Raw genomic sequence first — 23,291 nt, 5'->3', positions numbered from 1 at the left:
TTGGAAAGTCTGGAAAACAAATGCCTCTCTCCACCAGCTCCCAGGCATCTTTGGAGGCTTGGAGACAGCCAGTTCTGGCATACTTCCATATCCAGCCATCCCGATCCCTCGGCAGACAAAATGCCATGCTGACGTCATGCTTCATTTCTGCTCACCTCTGCCTCCTTCTCTGAATATTCCAAGTACCTCTCTGAACACCTGAAACATGGTCATCCCCTCTCCACCAATGTCCTACCATCAACCTGCTGTGAACATCCATGTAAATAAGCCATCCAGCAACTTCCACGGGTTCTGTTACAACCCTGTGATTTTCACCTCCACCCTACTCCATTCCAGCCCCTCATCAGCCACAACTGTCCCACAATGGAAACACTCAACTCCAATATCCTACTCTCTGACCAATACATCCATCCTGCCAGCTCAGTGGAACCCTTATTCTTCTTCTTAAAATTCTGACTTCCAATCCATTCACTTTTTCTTTCTTCCCAATTTATCACCTCTCCCATCCTGTACGAACTACCTCTCCTGACAAAGTGCTACCCTCTCATTCCACCTTCTGCTCTCCCACCTCCCTTTCCTTGCTAACACAATGTGGGGCAAATTATGTGCCCTAATCAACCCAACTGTTCATTTCCTATGTTTCTACACCTGAGATGCTGGGCACTACTGGAGAAAACCACACAGCTTTGTAGACTAAGGCCACCAAGTATGCATGTCTCCACCCCCAGGTGCTTGGAAATCTTTCTATAGTCCCCAGATAGCTCTTATCTCCCCACAACTCTTTGCCTATTCAATGAGGTCTTCACAGTTTGTGTCCCCCCACTCTTACGATAGGACCACACTTCTATTTCATAAAGAAAAATAAAGCAATCAGGCAATAACAACTCCTTAAAATTTGTGCCTACTCCTAACCTGCAAAAATGGTGGCATTCACTTCCAAGTACACTTCCTTTCTTCCAATGTCTTCCTAAAAGAAATGTCCTTCCTCTTGCCCAGAGCTCATCCTACACCTAAGACCCCCTCTGCAAGGATCCCAACAACAGTCCCCTCTGTCTAACCAGCAATCTCTCCTCTACACACTCCTTCCCTTGAGCACGAAAACGTGCGCATCTATCTGCCATTCAATAAAATGGACAAATCTTCCCCAGACTCCATTAGATGGAAATCCATGACATGCTACGCTGCCACAGACCCTTCTGAAAAAAGCAGCCTCAGCTGGTTTCTTCTAGTTGATACGCTAGGTTCTGTGCCACAGACATCACACGAAACCACTCCCAGTACCCCATACCCAGACGTCACTGCTAGGCTGTGGAATAGTGCTGGAGCTGAGAGGGCAGCGGACAGGCAGAGGCAGCTTGGTACCCAAACCACAGGAGGCGTAGAACTGGAGCCAGCCAGGTCTTCTCTAAGGAGAAATGTGAAGCACGCATGCATGTGTCTGGACTGATGTTGGAGTACAACTGCTCTTGGCCATAACGCCATTGTATATCTCAATTAAAAGACCTAAGGCTGACTGCAAGTTGCTGAATAACAATCTAGCAAGTCAAAACACACTAGCCAGGATTTAAAACTCACCATTTGGTAACCATTATGGTAATAAATGTTTCAGGCAAAAATCATCGATGGATGATAAAACTAGTTGGTGAAAGTTTAATGAGAAAAAGGAAATAGTGAGGAAACCCACAAGATACCATCTTAATCAAGGAATCCCAGTGAACAGCAGCAGGAATGGAAAAAGGGACATAATGTGCTGTCCGGTATGATGCACCGAGAAGGCCATAACATCATGTCTGTGGTATTCCAGCCAAAAATGCATAACCTGAATCTATCCTGGGGAAACAGCAGACAAAGCTAAAATAAGGAAATTCTACAAATAACTGGCCTGTGCTCTTCCAAAATGTCTAGATCCCAATATAAACACCAAGGGACATTCTCTGATTAAAGACGCAAGAGACATGACAAGTACATGGGTGATCTTGGATTGAATCCTAGATTAAAAAACAATTTCCCTTGGGGTGCCTGGGTAGTGCAGTCAGTTGGGCATCCAACACTTGGTTTCGGCTTGGGTCCTGATCTCAGTGTTGTGGGATCGAGCCCTACGTCGGGCTCCATGCTCAGCGAGAAGTCTGCTTGGGATTCTCTCTCCCTCTCCATCTGTCCCTCCCACTCATGCTCTCTCTCTCTTTCTCAAATGGGTAGGCAAATCTTTAAAAATAATAATTTTTCATTTGTTATAAGGGAAATTAGTGAGACAACTGGTGAAATTTGAGTAAGATTTATGGAATAAGTAACAGTATTGTAACAATATTAATTTCATGATTTTGAGATAAGTATTGATTATAAAAAACGTCCTTGTTTTGAGGAAATACATACTGAAGTATTCAAGGGTAAAGGGACATCGTGTCTGCAATTTACTTTCAAATGATTCCAAAAATAATAATACAGATACAGACAGAGAATAAATGGTAACAGCACACGGTAAAATGGGAACATTTGGGCAATCTGTGTGAGGAGTATCAGGAATTCTTTGCACTACATTTTTTCCAACTTTTCTGTAAGTCTGAAATTATTTCAAAATTTAAAAATAGCTTTTTGTTTAAGCCCCAAATTGTGAGAAGTACAAGGAGAAAGCGGCCAAAACCACAACTATGGCGGAGGACTTCAAAATGCCACTCTCCTTCTTCCGCAGACTGGGCACATACAAAATAAACACAGACAGGATTTGGAAGATTAATAAGCTTAATTTAACTGATATACTTAGAACTTTGTACCTGAGAGAGAATATGTATTATTTGCAAATGGCTGTGGACATTTAAATAAAGAGGCAATAATGAGCCTCCTTCTTGGCCTCGTCCCTGACTTTAATGGGGGCTCCATTTCTGGTCTGAATCACCACATCACCTGCACAGTGCCAGGAGAAAGGGTCTAGAGGACCCCGGCCACAAGGACTCTAAAGAGCCGCCCCCCACACCAAGCCCTCCAAAGACCCAAGAGCTTTTCCAAAATGTCTTATTATGAAAGTTTACAAACATACACAAAAATAAAGAATAGTATAAAGAGCCTCCATATGCCCGTCACCCAGATTCAATTACTATAATTTTGACACACTTGCTACATCTATCCCTTTTTTGCTATAGTTTGGGGAGGGGTTGTTTTGTTTTGTTTAAATTTCTGAATGGTTTACTTGCCAAATAGTTGGAAAGAATTACTGGTTTAAGAAAAAGCCCCAAATCAATACAGCTTTTATTGCATCTGTAAGATATCACACGGAATGAGGATTAAGGAGGGCACTTGTGGGGAGGAGCACCGGGTGTCGCACGCAAGTGCTGCATCACGAAATTCTACCTGTACCTGCAACTAATGATACACTGTATGCTAACTAACTGGAATTTAAACACTTGGAAACAAAATAAAGCAAAAAAAACAAAAAAAAGGAGGCAGTTAGAGATTTTATGCTTTACCTGCCACTTTGAACCTGTATTATTAAAATAAATGTATAATGAAAAAATCTTAATAATAAAATATCACGAATAAGTTTGAAAAATCATCTGGCATCTTACTGTTTCTACAGAGGAACAACTTAAATCTTACTCACCAGCCTGCTGAACTGTTCCATTTTCAGAAACATAGACACCACCCAAAAATGTTCTGATATCCTTGTTTCTAACTGTTGTGGCTTGCTGAATCCAAGCAACTGAGTTTGATACAAGTTCAACGTCATTTCCTTCAAGCATTAACTCATCTTCCTGGGCTTGAGACACTGAACAAGCAACACCTGGCCTCAGCCAAACCCTGCAGGTGTATTTTTCACCTTGAAATTTTGAATTTCAACAAGAGAACCATTCTCCCAAATAACACTGATGGGGAAGAGAGCCTACATGGACCTCATCTTGTAATGGAAGCCCAGTTTAATGCCCTTAATCACATTCCATACGTGACTACAGACAGAAAAGAACTGGCTACAATTCATACTATTTCCCCACCATTTGTCAACTCAGAGCCTCCTCTTTCTGAGGAGACTGAACCCTACACTGAAGTGATTGAAGTCCCCCCCACAGGGTTCCTCTGGGGCCCTTCACAATAACAGTGCGTCCCTTCAGAGTGATGTCAACATTTTCTGGAATGTCGACAGTCTGACTGCTGAGAATGGTCTTTATCCTTTCTCACAGTAGATGTGGCGAAGAGAGTGCTATAGTTTTTTAAAGCAACTCTCTGACATTTTTCACCCTGAAATACTTTAGTGTATGTACAGACTTCTCCTCACAACCACAATTCCACTACAACTAACTAAATAAAAAATAATCCCTTAATATCCTCTATCACCCATGCAAATTTCCTTGACACAAGAGCTTTGAATTCCCAAGTCTCCCCCCCTCCCCCAGCATGGTGGACTCAGGGAACACGCTGCCTGTGGAGGCCGGCCTCTTGAGACAAGGAAGCCAGGAGCCATGACCACCCCCACACAAGGAACTATGCTGCTAGCAGCCTCTGGAAAAAGGACAACTTTCTACATGAAGCAAAAAAATGAAACTCTATTTTAAAAATGGAGAAAAATATTGCCATTATAGGGTCAAAGACTAATATCCTTCATAAATGGTACTTATATTCCAAAATAAAAATAATCAAAGAACATAAAGAATTGAGGGCACTTGGGTGGCTCAGTCAGTTAAGCATCTGCCTTCAGCTCAGGTCATGATCTCAGGGTCCTGGGATCGGGCCCCACGTGGTCTGGCTCCCTGCTCAGCAGGGAGTCTGCTTCTCCCTTGCCCTCTGCCCCTCCCCCGCCCGGCTCGCACTTGTGCTCTCTCTCAATAAATAAATAAAATCTTAAAAAAAAGAAAAAAAGAAGACCATAGAGAATTGGCAAAGGAAATATCAACTCCAAAATACACATGACAAAAATTCAATCTTACTAGTAATCAAAGAAATAGATATTCAAATAATGCTATTTGTCATCTAAAATAGCAAAGATTTTTTGGAAAAAAAAAAGGATAGCAAAAATTTGTCTCTGTAAGTGGGTAACAAGTTTTCTGGAGATTAGTTTGTCATATGTTCCAAAATCTTTATTTTTTCCCAGGAACAGTCCTAAACAGTCACAAAAAGTGTACACGTAATTGTATAAATAGGATTTCATAGCAATAGGACTTACTTCTAATGTCAAAGAAGATTTGGGGCAGGGGTGTTGGGGCAAGGTGTGCTAACCATCTAAATGTCCACCAGTAAGAGACTGGTTAAATAAAATCTTGGCATGTCCTACCATGGAAATAGTAGACTTGGTACCCTACGACTGACAGTGTGGCCCATGGGCCTATAGTCACTGGCCCACGATAAAATGAAGAGTTTAAGCCAGCATGTGAATTAACCACACAAAAAAAAAAGAAAACAGCAAGATATTCTCAATTAAGAAACCAGTGTGTTGACCTACATCTGGCATAAATACCTTATCTTGTCTGAAACAGCAAGAAACAGCCTGCCTGCTCCTCGGTATAGCACCACTAGATTCCACCTCCAAAATATACCGAGTTTGCCCACATCCCTCCACACCTACGGCTACTGCCACATACACACAGACGACCTCTCCGACTGGACAGCAGCAGAAACCTGGTTAGTCCGCTGCTACTTTTGTGCCCCTGTGACCCATTTTTCCAGAGTAGCCATAGTGATTTTATCCCCAGCTTTATGGAGATATAAAATCAAGGTCATCATTTTGAAATGCCCATCAAACCATGCTTATTCAAGATACGTTGCAAATATAGCTTAAAATCTTAATGACATCAACAATTTTCTGGAAATAAACAAATTTATAAAAGTAGAATAAAACCAGAACAGGCCAGTAACTATAGAAGAAACTGAAAATTTTAAAGAATTAGCACTAAAAGAGGTCCTCAACTGTGGCAGAGACCTTTAAATGCTTACCCGTATCTGGTTCTCCTCTTTCTTGACACACTGGAGGGTTACCCTCCCTACTCCTTACAGTCAGGCCGCTGACTAGGTCTACCCAACACACTGTGAGCTGAAGTGACGTATGTCACTGAGGCATTTCACTGAAGCTAGGCAAGGATGTTTGCCCCCATCACAGCAAACCCTATAACCAGATGTTGATACAGCAGTATCACACGATGATGAAGACTCAGGTTTCCTTTTTCAAACACCATTTAATATTTTTTTCTATGCAACTATTCTCACAATTAGAATTATACAGTAACAGTTTTCTACGGTGCTAACACTGCCCTGGAGATGCTATCCAATGCAACTAGATAAGAGACTGCAATTAGTGTTCTAAGAATTGGGAAAGAAGTAAAACTCTATTCACAAATAATATAATGATATGTCTGGAAAACTCAAAAGAATTGATAAAGTATGACAAATCAGAGATTTAGAAGGCTACACAACAAATATATCAAAATCAATAGGCTTCAATTACAAAAGGGGAATTCTGTTAGAAAATACAGTGAAGAGAAAACCCTACTTATGAAAGCAAAAAAGTAATAAAATATCTAAGCAGAAGCATAAGAAGAACCTCTGAAGAGAGGTATAAAAATGCTGCCCCAAAAAACAACAAATACGAGCAAATGGAAAGACATACCATATTCTTGGGTAGCAATACACAAACATCATAAAGATGTCAGTCCCCCCTGTACTAATCTATAAATTTAACACAACCCCAAAAAAATAACTTCAAGTTTTTTTTTTCCAGAGCTAAACAAGCAGATTATAAAGTTCATCTGTAACAAATAAGTAAGAATAAGGAAAGAAATGAGGAAGGTTAGCCTTACCAGATATTTAAAAAGCATAGCAAGGGCACCTGGCTGGCTCAGTCAGTTAACTTCAGCTCAAGTATGATCCCAGGGTCCTCAGACTGAGTCCCAGTTGGGCTCACTGCTCAGCAGGGAGTCTGCTTCTCCCTCTTCCTACCGCACCCCCACTCGTGCTCATGAGCGCGTGCTCTCTCTAATAGTCTTAAAAAAAAAAAAAAAAAAGCATAGCAATGGCACACAATTAGACATAGAGACTAATGGAAAAGAATAGAAAATCCACAAATGGATCCAATTTTATATGAAATTTATCATAAAGGTAGCATGTCAAAACAGTGGGGAAAACAGACTTATTAATAAATGGTGCTGGGAATAATTCAGTAGCAGTATGGGGGGGAAATGGATCTATTCTTCACACACCAGGATGTGTACATGGGTAAATATTTAACAACCTCGCAATGAGGGAAACTTTCCCACTATGACTTAAACTCCAGACACAATAAGAAAAAGTATCACCAGAATTACACAAAAATTTTACAATTTGAATGACAAGACACCTTCAGCAAAGTAAGAAGGAAAATGATTAAAATATGTGTAATAGAGAAATGGCATCCAAAAATGGAAGAAAAAGACAACCCTTTGGAGAAGGGCTCTAGAAGAACAGAACAACAATTCACAGAAAAACATAAATGACCCTTAACCATGTGAAAAGATAGATGTCCAATAATATCAATCATTATATGAGAAATACAAATAAAATGTCAAAACTACAGTGAGATACCACAAAATCCTACTCTGAAGCAAAACAGTAGGGAAACAGAATTTCTGATACCCTGCTTGTGAAAAATGCGAAATGGTACAACCCCTATAGGGGGGAATTCAGCAACAACTAGCAAAATTACATATGCACTTATCCTTTAGCCCAGCAATCCCATTTGTAGGAATCTATCCAAAGGGTACACTGGCCAATAATAATAATAATAATAATAATAATAATAATAATAATAAATAATATATGCACAAGGCCATCTAGTAATAAATCTAGAAACAATCCAGTTGTGCACCAACAGAGGCTGGTTGGCTAAGTAAGGTGCGGTGGACTGGCCCAGGAGCAGTGTGCCACTCCAAAAACAAAAGAGCAACCGGGGCAAACTACAACATGGATGAACCTGGAAAACATGATGCTACGTAAGAGAAGCCAGACACAAAGGCCAGAAAGTGTATGATTCCATTAGAATGAAATGTCCAGGGGCACTTGGGAGGCTCTCAGTTAAGTGTCTGACTTCGGCTCAGGTCATGATCTCAGGGTCCTGGGATCGAGCCCCAGGGAGCCTGCTCCTCCCTCTCCCTCTGTCCCTCCCCTCACTCATGTTCTCTCTTGCTTACGCTCTCTCAAATAAATAAAAACTATTTAAAAAATAAATAAAATGAAATGAAATGTCCAGAATGGGCAGATCCAAAGAGACAGAAGGCACACTGGGGTTTGCCAGGGGTTTGGGCGCTGGTGAGAGGGGCCGGAGTGAATGGAGGCTGACTGCTAATGGCTACAGAGTTTCTGTGATGAAAATATTCTAGAATTATGCAAGATAGTGTATTCATAAAGTTGTGCAACCATTACCACTAAGAAAACACTTAACTGTACACTTTAATGGGGTGAGTATATGAATTAGATCTCAATTCTTGAAGAGGAATTCCTGTCCATACAACGATGGCATGATCTCAAGGATATACTGTTAAGTGCGCAGAGCGAGGTAAAGAGTAATACGTTTAGTATGCTACTTATCTAACAGGGGTACAATATCTGCACATCAAAACAGATTAAATGCAAAAGGCTGAAACACATCAAATATGTTAAAATCCTTGAGTTCATAAGGATTCAAAAAAAAATACAATTTAACTGGTCCCCTTTGAAGGCCGCTAGAGAACCAAATCCTTATTCTGCAAACTGGTAAATGAAGGGCAAGAAAAAAGCATTGTCCTATGTATGCTATTAAATTTTATCACATAGTTAATGAGGGCAAGTTTCTCTTTATAAAGTATTTCAGTATTAAAAGAGGAAGGAACGATGGAATATTACCATTAGCAACCATTAATGAATTAAAGATGCAGTGATCATCACAAGATCTTGCATGGTCTCTTCCTTAGCTGAACGAGGGCAGATTTACTATGTAACCAATAAAATATGGCCGAACCGACCATACACAAGTTCCCAGAGTAGGTCAGAAAGGGCACTGTAATCTTCGGTGCTCGTGTACAGGATCACTGTCTCTGGGGGAAGCCAGCTAATATGTCTTGAAGACACTTGAGCAGCCCCGTGAAGACGGCCCACATCAAGAGGAGCTGGGCCCCCACCCAAGACATCTGGCACTCACTTAGCCAGCCTCATGAGGGAACCACCTTGGAAGCGAATCCTCTGGCCCAGTCAAGCCCTTGGATGGCTGCAGCCCAAGCCAACACCTAGCTGCAACCTCACACGAGACCATGAACAGAGCCGCCCACCCAAGCAGTTCTCAAATTCCTGACCCACAGAATTTTGGGGTGATTTGTTACACAACAAATGTAACACCCTTTTCTCTCCTTTTATACAAATTGTAAATTCTCCACAACAAAATATTTCAAAATAGTAAGTTGGCTAATTACAGAGAATTCTTTAAACAATTCCTTTATTCTTGTCAGAGCAGACGATAAGGTTAAATGGAAAAAGAAAGAGCAAATAAAAACTCTTTACACGTATCTCACAGTCTCTTAGGAAAAGGGTGTCAAAGGTTATCCCGATCCTCTCAAAAAACTCTATCAGGTAGAACTATTCCTATTCTGCAAATAAGAAAAATCGAGAAAAATGATAGAGAAAGGATCAACTTTTTCAAGTTGCACAGTAGTTAAAGCAGGATACAGAAAGTCCCTTCTTTCTACCATACCTCAAAGCCCTTCTGACCTTGAAATTTCTCCATCCAGCCCATCAGAACCAAAGCTTCTAAGGTCCAAATCTGCAAATTATGTATGTAAATACCATCTTCTATCCCTTGTGAAGCACCTCTCCGCTTCCCCCTTTGCTCACCAACAAACGCAGCGTCATTAGTGTGGCCCTTAATGCTAAGCAACCAGAAATCGCTGAAGGAAGGAAAAAAATGACAAGACCTCAAAGCTCCAATTCATATCCCAGATTTCTGCGTGACTCTGGATGGGACTGTTCTTCAGGAAACAATCATTAGAGTTAACAGTGGATCAGATGCTCCAAATTTCTCTCTTATTTGTTTTCAGAGAAAAGGGGTGGGGGGGGGTAGCATATGAACCACTGTAATGCTACTATATTTCCTTCCTTGTTCCCAAGGGTAAATCGTATGATCAGGTATTGTATAATCATTTATAAATCACAAAATTAATTTCCAAATATGTTCTTAGAAAGAAAGCCCTAATCTAATTTTTAAAGTCTAACAGATACTATAAGTTAAAACCAGTCTTTTTCAAACAACAAAATTGAATCTTCCGGGGCGCCTGGGTGGCACAGCAGTTAAGCGTCTGCCTTCGGCTCAGGGCGTGATCCCGGCATTGTGGGATCGAGCCCCACATCAGGCTCCTCCACTATGAGCCTGCTTCTTCCTCTCCCACTCCCCCTGCTTGTGCTCCCTCTCTCGCTGGCTGTCTCTATCTCTGTCAAATAAATAAATAAAATATTTTAAAAAAAAATTGAATCTTCCATTTTAGGTAACTACTCTTTGTTAAGTGTTTACAACTTTTTAAGCATTGAACAGATTGTTTTACATTCATAATTTAATACAATCTTGTTACATGTTACAAAGAAAAACCTTAGGCCCAGAGAGGTTACGTGACTTGCTACAGGTCAGAAAGCAGGGGATGGCAGGGCTGGGACTCAGAATAACCATAGTGTCAGGCTCCAAAGCCCATCTCCCAACCACTTCACAGAAGAGGAAAACACCCGACAAAAATCACCCAACAAATAAAGTGCAAATGTACTGTCTTAAATTCTTCCTCTTTCTGGGTCCATCTGAGCAGGGCTTTGCGGTTCCTTCTGTCAGGTTAGAATGGTAAGTGAGAACGTGCTGTTTCCCCAGATCTAGGTGAAAAAGTACAACTAAAGTGCACACACACACACAAAATCAACATAGAGGATATTTACGTTACTTTGAAAGTTGTTTCTGAGAACAGTTCGGGGGGGCAGGGATGGGGAAGACGGCCAAGATTTCCATGCTAAGGAAAGAAAAAGGAAATAGGGACTCTGGAACTAACTTCCAGGACATATTTCTCAGGCTTAAAATAGGCTTGACCTTAGGATTGTCATGAGAAAAGCCAGAACAAATGAAGTCATCATATATAAACTGTTTGTTCTCAAGAACATGACTAGTGGGCACAGAACACAGAACTAGGTTAAGGGACACCGACTGACTAGCCAACATTGCTCTTTCAGCGGAGAAGTTTTCCTGCAGGTCACACGTTAAGGCTATGGAAGTCACTACAGTCTCGACAACGTTCCATGCAACTTCAGAAGGGTTTCAACCTCAGAGCTCCTTCAAGCTCGCCCTTCCCCAAACTAACTTGGAAAGGGGTCAAGAAAAAAGCAGCTCTCTCTGCAGTCAGTCCATTCGGTTCATTCATTTATTAACTACCAGGGGGTGTGGGCCCTGGGGAGGCACAGGGCTGGCAGAGTCGGGCCCAGCCTCTCTACTCTCCTCGAGCTTGCAGAACGGGAGGAGAGGCGATCAAAGACTCAGCGACATGAAATCCGAGCTGTGCTCCAGAACAGGGTGCCGACAGAGCATACAGTGGGGACCTGGACCCTGCATGTGTGGGGAAGGGAGACCCAAAGACGGAACAGGAATTGAGTGAAAAGAAAGTAAAAAAGTACTTTAGACTGAGGCAATAGTACACGCCAAGTCCGAGGACCAGAGGGACAGACACATTCATGAAAACTCTGGCTCAAATAGAACATACTGAGGTTTTTAATACAAATTTTTCCCAAAGGTTAACATACTCACAGAAAAGAATATAAGTCATAAGTATGTAGCTTGGTGAATTGTCACAAAACGAACCCACCCACATAATTACCATCCAGGTCAAGAAATCAAACACTACCAAACACGGAAACCCTTAGGCCTTCTCCAAGTCACTCTCTGCCCTCTTCCCCTAAGGTCAGCACCATTTTGACTCCCAAAACCACACCTCTGCCTGATTTTGAACTTTGTATAAATCATATAATACAGCATATGGAATCTTTTCTGCCTGGCTTCGTTCACCCAATCCTTGCTTGTGAAACTCATCCACGCTGCCACGGGTAGCCATGGTTCTTCCATTTTTCCTGCCACAGAGTAGTTCGCTATATGCTTATTCCACAACTTACTCTTTTCATGGACTCGAGTTACTTCTTGATTCTAGCTACTATGAGTACCACTGCTATGAACATTCTAGTATATGACTTTGGTGAACATACATACACCTCTCTGTTGGGTGTATACCTAGGAGGAGAATTGGTGGGTAAAACATGCCTATGTTGGACTTAAGTAAATATTGCCAGACAGTCTTCCAAAGTAATTTTACCAATTTACATTCCTACTAACAGCATACAACATTTGTTTCTTGTTTGGCTGGTTTTTGTCATAACAGAATAACCTATCATAGTCCAGAGAAAATCTAAACTTTTGATGAAAATTGGCCATGAAAAAAACAAGGACTAAGGGTCCTTTCTCTGGCCTGAACTCCCCACATATACTCCTTTACATGAATTTCATTATTTACCACCCCAAATTCCTAAATTTTACAATGGGTAAAGGCTTAAGACAATAAATTCCATTACAAAGAGAGATCTGTAACATCCTTATTTCCAGGTCATAAGAAACAAACATTTAGGGACAGTATTTTTTGGTCTGATTATAAAATATTCCAGATCACCTGCAGCCCCAAATGGCTTTCTAATAGTCACTTAGAAAAGAGGTGAGTTTTTATGTCACTTGTATGATATTAGAAGGCAGAGAGGAGAGAGCTAGAATGCTCTCCAGGCTAGCTTTTTAGACTTCTTTGCCGAGGCACAAAGTAAAAACCGCTCTTCAAACCGCCCACCCTTCTCCACTATGAACATCCCCCGCCCCTAAACAACAAAACATCACACACAAACACAGAGACACCCCAGGAAGAACAAGGAAAAGGGGGCAGAAATTGTGTGAAGGACACTTCCTTCCTTTTTCTTTTTACAGGACTCAAAACCTGTCCCTCCCATGTGCCCATTGTCAAAACAGGAGCCCTGAAGACAAAGGACAGACTGGCCGGGGAGGAGGTGGCTGGGCAATCTCACAGGCTTACTAAGGTGGAGTAGGTGCCTGGCTGCTCAGACACCGGGACAGGGAGGCTCCCTTCGTCAGGAAGAGCACTGTATCCCCAACAAACAATGCTGGCAGACACCGCTTTAGGAGATTCAGCAAAAGGCGGGTGGCTCAGCAAGCAAGGGCAGGATGGGGTGGGGTAGGCTGAGGGTGGTAGCAGAAGATTCAGGCAGACATGTCAGTGTGGAGAGGAAGTCCATGTACGGTGGTAGGACCTCATCCGTGAACCTGGGATCAGAAAAGGAAAGGATGAATGCAAAGGAGGCCTTCACTGTGGGGAAACCGGGGCCCTGGCAGGTGGCCAGGCTAGGCTAGAAGAGCAAGACCCATACCGGACAGTAGAATTTACGACAGGAATAGGTCCACGGCAACAAGGTCCAGGTATTAGAAATGGGACTAAGTCCCAGAGTGTGGAACTAGAGGGACTTGTAATAATTTCCTCTAACTGAATTGGGGTAGGGGTCAGGTGGTTATCCAGTGAGGAGGCGGAGGGGTCTGGTGTTACAAACCTAACTAAGGTTCAAGGAGAAGGGTGGTGACAGGGAGCCAGGCAGACTGTTACAGCTATCAGCAGAATGAGAGTGGAATTCTGAAGATATATTAAAGCAGATACAATTAACCTATATTTCACTGTCAAACACATCAAATATCACCTGGCTTCTGACACCTTTCTGGGCCACTAACTGCACAGGCACCAAGGCACCGAGACTCCTGGAAAAGCCCTGAGTAAGACTCATACAGGCCACAGCTGCCCTCACCCAGGCCCCTCCACCAGAGGAAGGCAGCTTCGGATGCCCCCCCGGCACTCCCAGCCCCTCCACCTCAGGGCCTGAGACACACACCATTCAGCAATGCCATGGGACCTTGACCTCAAGCTCAGTCTCCTCCACTGCAAATCCTACTGTCATCCTGGGCAATATCATGGTTCATATGGCAAGACCACCACCAACTCACTGTTCCTTCACTTTAACTGTGACTGCGACCTACAGCCCACCCCCCTCCACTCCAGGCACCAAAGCACAGCTACACTCAGGACTTCATCTGGCAGAATGCTCACCGGCTCTCAATGGACCAGAAGTGCCCAGTGCATCAAGTCTTCCTCGTATCTATTCGAATTCATAATAACCACTGTTAAGAGAAATAACTAATAACAGGCAACATTAGGGAGTGTATACTATGTGCTATACACAATTCAGAGTGCTTGACATTAATCAATTCATTTACTCCTTACAGCACTGCTAAGATACAGGTGTAATTATTATTTTCATTTTACATTATTTGAAATCTGAGGCACAGAGAGACTGAGTAATTTTCCCAAAGCCCCACAGCTATAAACTGGCTATAAAGAGCTGAGATTTGAAAACAGGTGGTCTGGCACCAAAGTGTACTCTCTCTCTCTCTCTTTCCCCCCTTCTCTTTCTCATTCATTTTGTTACATTTTATCGAACACAGAGAAAAGTATGTAAGCGCATTAATGGATAAATTTTCACAAACAGAACACACCTGTACAAGCAGCACCCAGATCAAGATGCAACATGACCAGCACACGAAACCGCCCCCCCCCCACTTCCCTCTCAGGGCCCCTGTGCTGGTTTCTAAGGGCCTAAGTCGTTCTGCTAGTCTTTCCGCGCGGGCTTCTGCAGCCTTCACTCCTAGCAGGAGCACTGCTGTCGGAGTCCCCTGTGCGGGCGGCTCTGCGCACAGGCACTGGGCTCATGTCCTCTGGCGCCTTTCCCCCAAGCTGCCAAAGCTGCCAGGCCTGCTCTCCGCAGCTCTCCTAGCCCCCAGGCCTCTCCCTGTGCGGCGGCTGCCCTCATACCCGAGCCCACAGCCCTCACGCTCGTGCTCGCTCGTACCACCGCGTCGGCAGCTAGCGGACATCGTGAGCGGAGCAAAAGTCCACTTCAGATCGGCCCGCTCCCCCCAAACGCTACCGAAGAAGAGATCACACACCCCGCAGCGCGGCCTACAGATGCGGCTGTCCACCCCGCAGCTGGCTGCCAGGTGCTGCCCGGTGCCTTCTCGAGAGCCCTGACCAGTCTCTCCCCTCCTCAAAGGGGCTACTCCGAATGTTCCCCCCAAGCTCAGCCCACCTCCCACTCTCAGCACTTACTCCCTCCTATTTCAGTGAGCAATCCTAAAAACAAAACAAGCAACTGTAGAAGGCAAACTAGAAAAAAAAAAGTTATTTGTTACAAATGACAAATGGATTAATAATATTCCTTAACTTTTTTAAATTCCTGAATTGAAAACCCTCCAGTTCTCTAATACAAAAAGGCCAAAGTAACAGACAGTATACAAAAGAGAAATTACAAATGGTTGATTTGGGAAAAGACTGAACTCCACTTGTAAATAAAATTGGCCAAAATTAAACATTGCTAATACCACATCCTCCCAGACTAAATTTTAATTCCTGAGTCAAATTAGCAGGGTGCTGGGCCCACTGGCTGTGCCACCCACCCCGAAGTCCATGTATAGCATTCTGCCCCCAGCTTGCACTGAGGGGCGCTCACTACCACGTTTATCATGGGAACATTGCTGAGATCCTCATCCCTTAAAAAGGGCCTAGAAGAGTAATTTCTTAAGGCCTCGGCTCAGAAACTATACTTCTCGTGAGGCACTAGCTTATGCTAATCTCAGGAATTCTGGGACTGTTTTCCTGTGTGTTGAGGCTATGGAAGCTCAGAGCCAAATGTGGGGGACCCCCCCCCAGCAACCAGGCAAGTCTCTGTGGCATGCATTGACATGCATGACCTGACTCCTGACTTAACTGTTTAGCCTACCCGCTGTGTTCCACTCGCCCCAATTCCCTTCTCTGTTCATCTGTATCTTACTCTAAGTATTCTTTAAATTACCTCAAATCCTTTTGAAACAAAGCAAGGCAGGGCAGTTCTAATGATGCAGTTTTGTCACCCCTCTGCTGTTCTCCATATCCTGAAAGGGCTGAGTCAGGCTGGGCTTTCACAGTTTACATTTGCCACCATAGCTTTATGAGGTGTCTGTGTGCTGCGCTGATGGCTTCTTAGCATTCTTAAATGGCAAATTAGCTTCTTGTGCAACAATTCCGAAATACTTAATAGCTTCTTTCCAACTGCCTTATTGAATACCACGTAATTCTCTCAAAATGTTCTTTCATGGGGCGCCTGGGTGGCGCAGTTGTTAAGCGTCTGCCTTCGGCTCAGGGCGTGATCCCGGCGTTCTGGGATCGAGCCCCACATCAGGCTCCTCCACTGGGAGCCTGCTTCTTCCTCTCCCACTCCCCCTGCTTGTGTTCCCTCTCTCACTGGCTGTCTGTCAAATAAATAAAATCTTAAAAAAAAAAATGTTCTTTCAGGAAGACCATATGGCATTTTTTTCAAGATGGAGGGGCTATAAAATCAACAAATTTGACAAACTGTTCAAATTCCAAAAGGGCCTAGAACATTCTAATTCAAGAAATAAAGGATTCCAGGGGCGCCTGGGTAGCGCAGTCGTTAGAGCGTCTGCCTTCGGCTCAGGGCGTGATCCCGGCGTACCGGGATCGAGTCCCACATCGGGCTCCTCCGCTATGAGCCTGCTTCTTCCTCTCCCACTCCCCCTGCTGTGTTCCCTCTCTCGCTGGCTGTCTCTCTGTCACATAAATAAATAAAAAATCTTTAAAAAAAAAAAAAAAAAAGAAAAAAAAAAGAAATAAAGGATTCCTATATGATATACAGATAATATTCGGCAACAAACCAAATGCACTTTACAATGTGTATGATCAACCTATTCCATACACTTTCTTGATGAAAAAGCTGATTTCTAAGAAGTTACTAAAATGAAACATGGGGAAAAGAAAGCACATCAACTATGTTCTGTTCAATCTGGTAGAAGACAAATAAAAGGTCATAATTGATATGTCAATGAAATTATATACCATTCGATCCAAGAGACATCATTGTCCAAGGCAGAAAAAATTAGAATGTTATAGTTATCCCAGCTATAATTCAGGAAATTGGAAAGTCAAACAAGGCTAACATCAATTCAGACCCTGCCTGGGTGGCCGGGTATTCAAAGAAACATCACAGACATGCTAGCAATAAAAAGCAGCAGAACTTAGAGATCCAGGCTCTACCTTTCTTTCTCCCTGTTCCCCTTTCATTTCACAGGCTGTATCAGTTAGGAAGCTTTTGGTTGTAAGTAAAGAAAATTAACCTCAAATTATTATACATAGATTTATCGCTCATGTAAATGCAAAGCTGAGAGTGAGGTCTCGTGAGCTTCAGGCAAGGTTCAGCAGGACCCCGGCTCTGTGACTCTGCAAGCTGAGTTTGTTCCCACCCAGGAGTTGGCTTTGTCCTCACTGGAGGAGGGGAAGATGCCCCCACTCACTCCGCAGTGTGGTTGAGACCATTTCGATCACATGACTACCGAGGAACTAGTAACTGGGACCAGAGGAACAGGACTTAGGCCTGGATTATATATCTAATGCTGACCCAATACCTGGGGCAAGGAGGATGTTAGGGACCACCAAGGAACTAGGAGTGGGCTCAATCCCACACAAACTTACTGCTGTGCATGGGAATGAAGAAAAGGAAAAATTACAGATGTTACCAAGAGTACGGCAAAGACTGGCAAACTGCTCCAAACCCAGAGTTCCTCTTCTCCCAAGGCACATAGATAGAGTTGTATTTCCCAGCATTCAGTGAACTTAGGCGTGGCCAAGTGGCCGATGGAATGTGAAAAATGAACATGGACCACCTTCAGGTCTGGCACTGCACCCCCAACACCCTTCATCTCTTGCCCCTTCTGCATGCTTGCCCATGTGCAGAGATGCACAGTGACCGTGAGGGGGCCATGTGTTTGGAGATGGCAGAGATGGAAGGAGCCTTGGTCCTGAATTGCCACTTAGAGGGAGGTCTTCCACTGTGATCAGGAACACTATTTTAAATTTTTATGTGACTAGAGAAACTTCTGTCAAGGTTAAGACTTTTGCATATTTTGGGGGTTTGTTACAATAGTCAGCCTATCCAACAGGTGAAAAAATTAAAGCCCACAAGGTTGGATGAGCTTACCCAAGTTACAGTTAGCCAACGAAACAGAAACACAAAAACACAGGATACAATGATCTTGCTTACCAGTGGAAGGCAAAAACAGAATCAAGAACGCGTCCTAACTATGAAAGGACTGGACAAAGAGAAGTAATGAGCAATAGCAGAGTCCTTGCACATCTCTTGGGCAGACTGTACAAGTAAGGGAGGTCAACTGGAAGCCCTTCCTATTTCAAAACTTGTTGAAATTTTCCCACAAGTTGTTATCCATTCTTCTCTTAGCAAACAGAATAAATGGAAAGTTTCTCTGATAACTCAGAGACACCAGCAACTGCCCCAGAATGAAAATCAGGAACAGTAACTCTCCTTACACATACAAGTGGTACTCATTCTTAACCAAGAAGCATTTGGGGTTTGGACTGGACCCCAGTTCAGGGGCAGCTCTTGCTCTGAGCAGCAGTCCCTTCCTGTCAGAGCTGCTCCTCCGCCCGGGGCTGTGAACGCTGTGCCATCAGGGAAGCCACCCACTGGCTGCAGGTGCCTGCCAGGCCCATTTTGTACTTTCCCAGGGACTCCTATACTGGAATTAAAGGCAGAGGCTCAGTCCTCTCCATTGAAGAAACTTTAAATGTGAGGCCAACAGCTGTTAGTGGGCACTTTTCCTGCCAAGCAGAAAAAAACAGCCACGAAAATGAAGAGGACACTATCTCGAGCAAGGGAGGAGGCGAGTCCTCACTTTGTTTGCCCCAGAGCTGGCATACCCTGTCCTTCCGTGCTGTGGTTTTATAAGCCAATTTATAGTGGCCCATAAGTTTCACTTCTGGCCTCAGCTGGTTTGACTTGATGGTTGATGTCAACAGTCAAAGAATCCTGACCAATCAGGAAAGCTGTCTGAAAAAACAAACAAATAAACAACAACAACAAATCATGACATCAAAGAACCTCAAAAAATAAAATGAAAATATAGAAATTGCAAGTCTAGTATGGACTCAGGAACCAGGCCACTGGGTTTGAATCTGGCGCTCCGATCACGGCTGTGAAACCTTGGGCATACTGTGCAACCTCCCACTTGGCTCGACTCTTACTCTGAAGTGAACCTTAAAGGATTTTCATAAGGACTACATTAGTTAATACACATAAAGTACTTAGAACAGTACCAGGTACATAGTAAACATTCAATACGTGATAGCTTTACTGTTATGTTACATCAATCTTAGTTGATTTCCAGGTTAGTGACCTCACGTGAGTAAGTTAAAGTAGGAAACAAGCTAGACCAAAATAGGAATCAAACTGATCATAGAAAAGCACATTTGTCCCCAACCTGACACTCAGCACCTTACCGTCAGATCCAAGCTCTTTTATTTGCAATAAAGAGTAATTTCTTCAGGTGCCCACTAAGGCAGGAGCCACTTCTGCAGCCTCGGACCCCCAGGTACTTAGCAAAAACAGGCTGTGTCAGCTACCAGCACCTCCTCCAGCCCAGAGGCTACCCATTCTCTGCTCCTTCTTCAGCTCCCCGTCCCCAGGGTCACAGTGCAGCAGCCAGGAGGCGAACACTGTTCCAGAATAGCCCACAGGGACCTCTCTATCCTCTGGTCAGACAGGACATTGACAGTTTGACCCCTTCATCCCTATCTTAATCTTCTCTTTCCCTCTCTTGTAATGGAATACACAAACACAGAAATCTCAGGGCATTTCTTCCAGACATAAAATACTTCCTCCAACAGTTACCTACCTACTTTCTTCTTGAGCTCTACCTTCATCAGCGTTCTTTTCTACTTCTGCTGATTAAGTTGGGGAGAAATTCTCAGCAGAGCACTTGTGAGAAAACTGCACAGTCAAAGTCAGAGGTCATTCGTCCCTGGAAGTGTGAGTACTGGAGGATTGCCCACCGTGGCGTGGGATGAAGCTGGAGGGGTGGAAGCCACATGCGTGCTGGGCTCGGTAGGTTAAAGAGTCTGAATTTGATACTGGGGGCCACAGAGGATTTTAAGCAGGGAAGGACACAATCAGACTAGCATCTGATCACTCTGCCCCTTCTCTGAACCTCTGCTTGTGGGCAGATCCCTGGCCCTCTGCATGTTGGTTCTGGTGATCTGGGACAGAGAAATGCAGCCTGAAGACTTGTTTTACAGAAGAATAGCTTAGGTGGAGTAGACATTCCAAAATTTCCTCCTGGGGAAAAATAACAGGAAAGGTAGCCCACTTTAGCAGGGTGGATCTGCAGTAGTCAAGAAGGCTATGAATGGTGGGGGCAGGGGCAAACTCTCATGCCACCTTTCACCTGACTCCAAACAATCTGGTGGGAAGAGCCAGGGCCCTGTGTAGAGTGTCATGGTCAGGGGCTTTCTAGAGCATGGCTACGGGACATGCGCGCTGCTCCAACTGGCCAGTGCCTGCACACTGAAGAACAAGTTCAATTCATATTAGCCCTGACCAGAGGACCACCTCCAGCCAACTTGTTATTTACGCCAGCAGAAACTGAGCACGGTGAGCAAACTGCACTGTAGCAAGCGAGCCTATAAACAACTGAACCTAAACCAAAACCCTGTGATTACCCAAGAGATTCACCGTGGGATCTGAAGCAGTCCTACACTGCAGAAATATTCTTGGCCTCTCAAGACAAACACAGCTTTTGGCACTGAAAACTGTTTTTGGTTTACAGGCCAGAAAAATCAGTGCACCCCTGTTTATTTTTCCATTATCAGTATATTCGGCAGCACTGAAAGGATTGTAACAGAGCTTCCTTCTCTTCTGAACCACTGGTGAGAAAATATTATTCTGATCAATAAGCGAAGAGAAACAAGAAAACATTTGCCACTTCAATGGTGTATAACAGATTAGAAGGCATCTCCTACATACCTTCTCTTACGTGCTCGCTTTACATACAAGGAACCGTGGCTCACAGACAAGTCACATGATTTGCCCCAGCTCACAGTTAAGTACCAAAGCCAAATTCAAACCCACATCTTCGGATTCCAATTCCCAGGCCCTCTTTGGCGATTATCACAGACATGCTGTGTTCAGATTTCGAACAAGCACTGCAGAACCAGGAGACAGAAAAGACAATTAGAGGCAAGCGATACTCTCTAAGGAGGCGCATCATCTGAAAAGGAAGGCTACATCTTCCTCATCTCACATTACCTGCAAATCCTAGCACGCTTCCTGGCCCGGGTAAGCACCAGATAGAGGTGTGCTGAATGAGCAACTGTAGTGACCCAATACTTTATTATATGATAAAATCAAGCGACCTCTCAATCATGTAAAACTTACCAAACTAGAGTTTTCCATGTAGATGGAGAACTGAGGAATGCCTGTCATGGAGAAGAAGTGAGACTAGAAGAAAGGCCACCAACACATTTCGCAAGCTCGTACTCTGAAAACTCATCTCACTGTAGAGATTAATGTCTAATGGAATGGGGCCGGGGTGGCTCAGTTGGTTGGCGTCTGCCTTCAGCTCAGGTCATGATCTCAGGGTCCTGGGGATTGAGCAGCCCACATCGGGCTCCCTATTCGTGAAGTCTGCTTCTCCCTCTCTCTGCTTAGGCTCTCTCCCTCTGTCTCTATCAAATAAATAAATAAAATCTTTTTTAAAAGTCTAATGGAAGTCGTCTTGTATTTTTGTCAGTATTAAAATAAGTTTGTTCATATTGTCAATTATCAATTTTCACCACACAGTGTTCTAGCCTTTTGTAAATACTGCTGGACCCAGCGCCAGGCTGACCCCATGCCTGCCTTCACCCCAAGGCAAGGCTTTACTACAGCTCAGCTCATTTGGAATCTTTGGCTTTTCAAGATCCTGTTTCTTAACACTAGAATAACAAAAGACATGACATGAAGGCTGAGGGAGGAAAAGGGAACAAGACTTCCTGCTTTTATCTAAAATATTAGGGCAGCAGAGGAAGCTGCTCCAATGTAGTAATGACTACGTAACTAACGTAGGTTTGACTGCATGCCAACTCCAACTCAAATGTATATGTTACAAAGTGAAGAAAAACACGTCTGTACACGGCTTTAAAATGAAAACAGGGCGCCTGGGTGGCGCGCGGTTAAACATCTGCCTTCCGCTCAGGGCGTGATCCCAGCGTTTAGGATCGGAGCCCCATCAGGCTCTCCACTATGAGCCTGCTTCTTCCTCTCCCACTCCCCTGCTTGTGTTCCCTCTCTCGCTGGCTGTCTCTGTCTCTGTCAAATAAATAAATAAAATCTTTAAAAATAAAATAAAATGAAAACAGAACCATTTTATAATAATCAAGCAACTCCGTAATGATGTCCAAGCTCAGGAATTCCAGGTGTTCAATTTCTTTGCTGCTTCTATATAATAAAGCCACTGGACAAGAGGACACATTGCAAACCTGAACTGGACAGTTGTGCGGAAGAGTCTGATGCCCAGGCAGCTCAGTGCAATGACCAGAGTCCACTTCCCAGCAGTATAAAGGTACCGGGGTAAGGGGCAAGTGCCAGGTTCAGGTACTTGTTCCAGCCTTGCCAATACTTGCAGCGTGATCTCGGACATGGCTCTTAAATCCCTTAGGGCTTCAATTTCCTCCTCCATAAAATAAGAAAGTTGGATATGGTAAAGTTGAAGGTCCCACTAAGGAATAAAATTCCAAAAAAATGAAAATGTAACATTTTAACTACCTGAGCCAAGTTTATAAATAAAAATGTTTAAAATATAATGCTTTTCATTATATACTGCTCAAAATGCCTGAAAGCCTGCCCAAAACAAGAATTGTTTTTTAAGAATTAAGACTTAAAAATAGGTTTTTATTTTAGAAGTAGAATCTAAGGATATGATCACAGATATGCATAAGCAGCTTATATAAGGAAGAACATACATGGCAGCACTTTAGTATGCGTCATATAAATGATGTTTTTGAAGAAATTTTAATGACATGGGAAGATAGTTCCTAAATTTATTATTAAATTTAGAAGTCAGGATATAAAACTATATAGTAAGTATTTGTTTAAAACTTATATTTAACATTTAAATTTTCCTACACATGCAATGAAAAAGAATGCAAGGAGTTATCAATATATATATTATATACAAATTAATATAAAACGTTAATAGGGTTCTTGTTAGGGTATATATAGTAACGTACTATATATGACTTTGCTTTCACTCATGAATACAGAAAAGAAAACTGAATTTCAAATTACTACAAGACTGAATTCACAGTAACTGACACTTG

At 43.2% G+C, this 23,291-nt stretch overlaps 1 protein-coding gene and 1 pseudogene across 1 annotated transcript in view; both read right to left on the bottom strand.

The window, feature by feature from the left end:
- The window catches only part of PDE8A (phosphodiesterase 8A), a 172,380-nt gene that overhangs the window by 115,165 nt on the left and 33,924 nt on the right, over positions 1-23,291 (bottom strand). The window lies entirely within an intron of this gene.
- LOC121105492 lies at positions 2,110-22,612 on the bottom strand (annotated as a pseudogene).

Source organism: Ursus maritimus, unplaced genomic scaffold, assembly GCF_017311325.1.
Source record: "Ursus maritimus isolate PB19 unplaced genomic scaffold, ASM1731132v1 scaffold_27, whole genome shotgun sequence".
NCBI classification, from domain to species: Eukaryota; Metazoa; Chordata; class Mammalia; order Carnivora; family Ursidae; genus Ursus; species Ursus maritimus.
The sequence above is the reverse complement of the archived record's forward strand: the minus strand, read 5'-3'. Positions and strand labels throughout refer to the sequence as shown.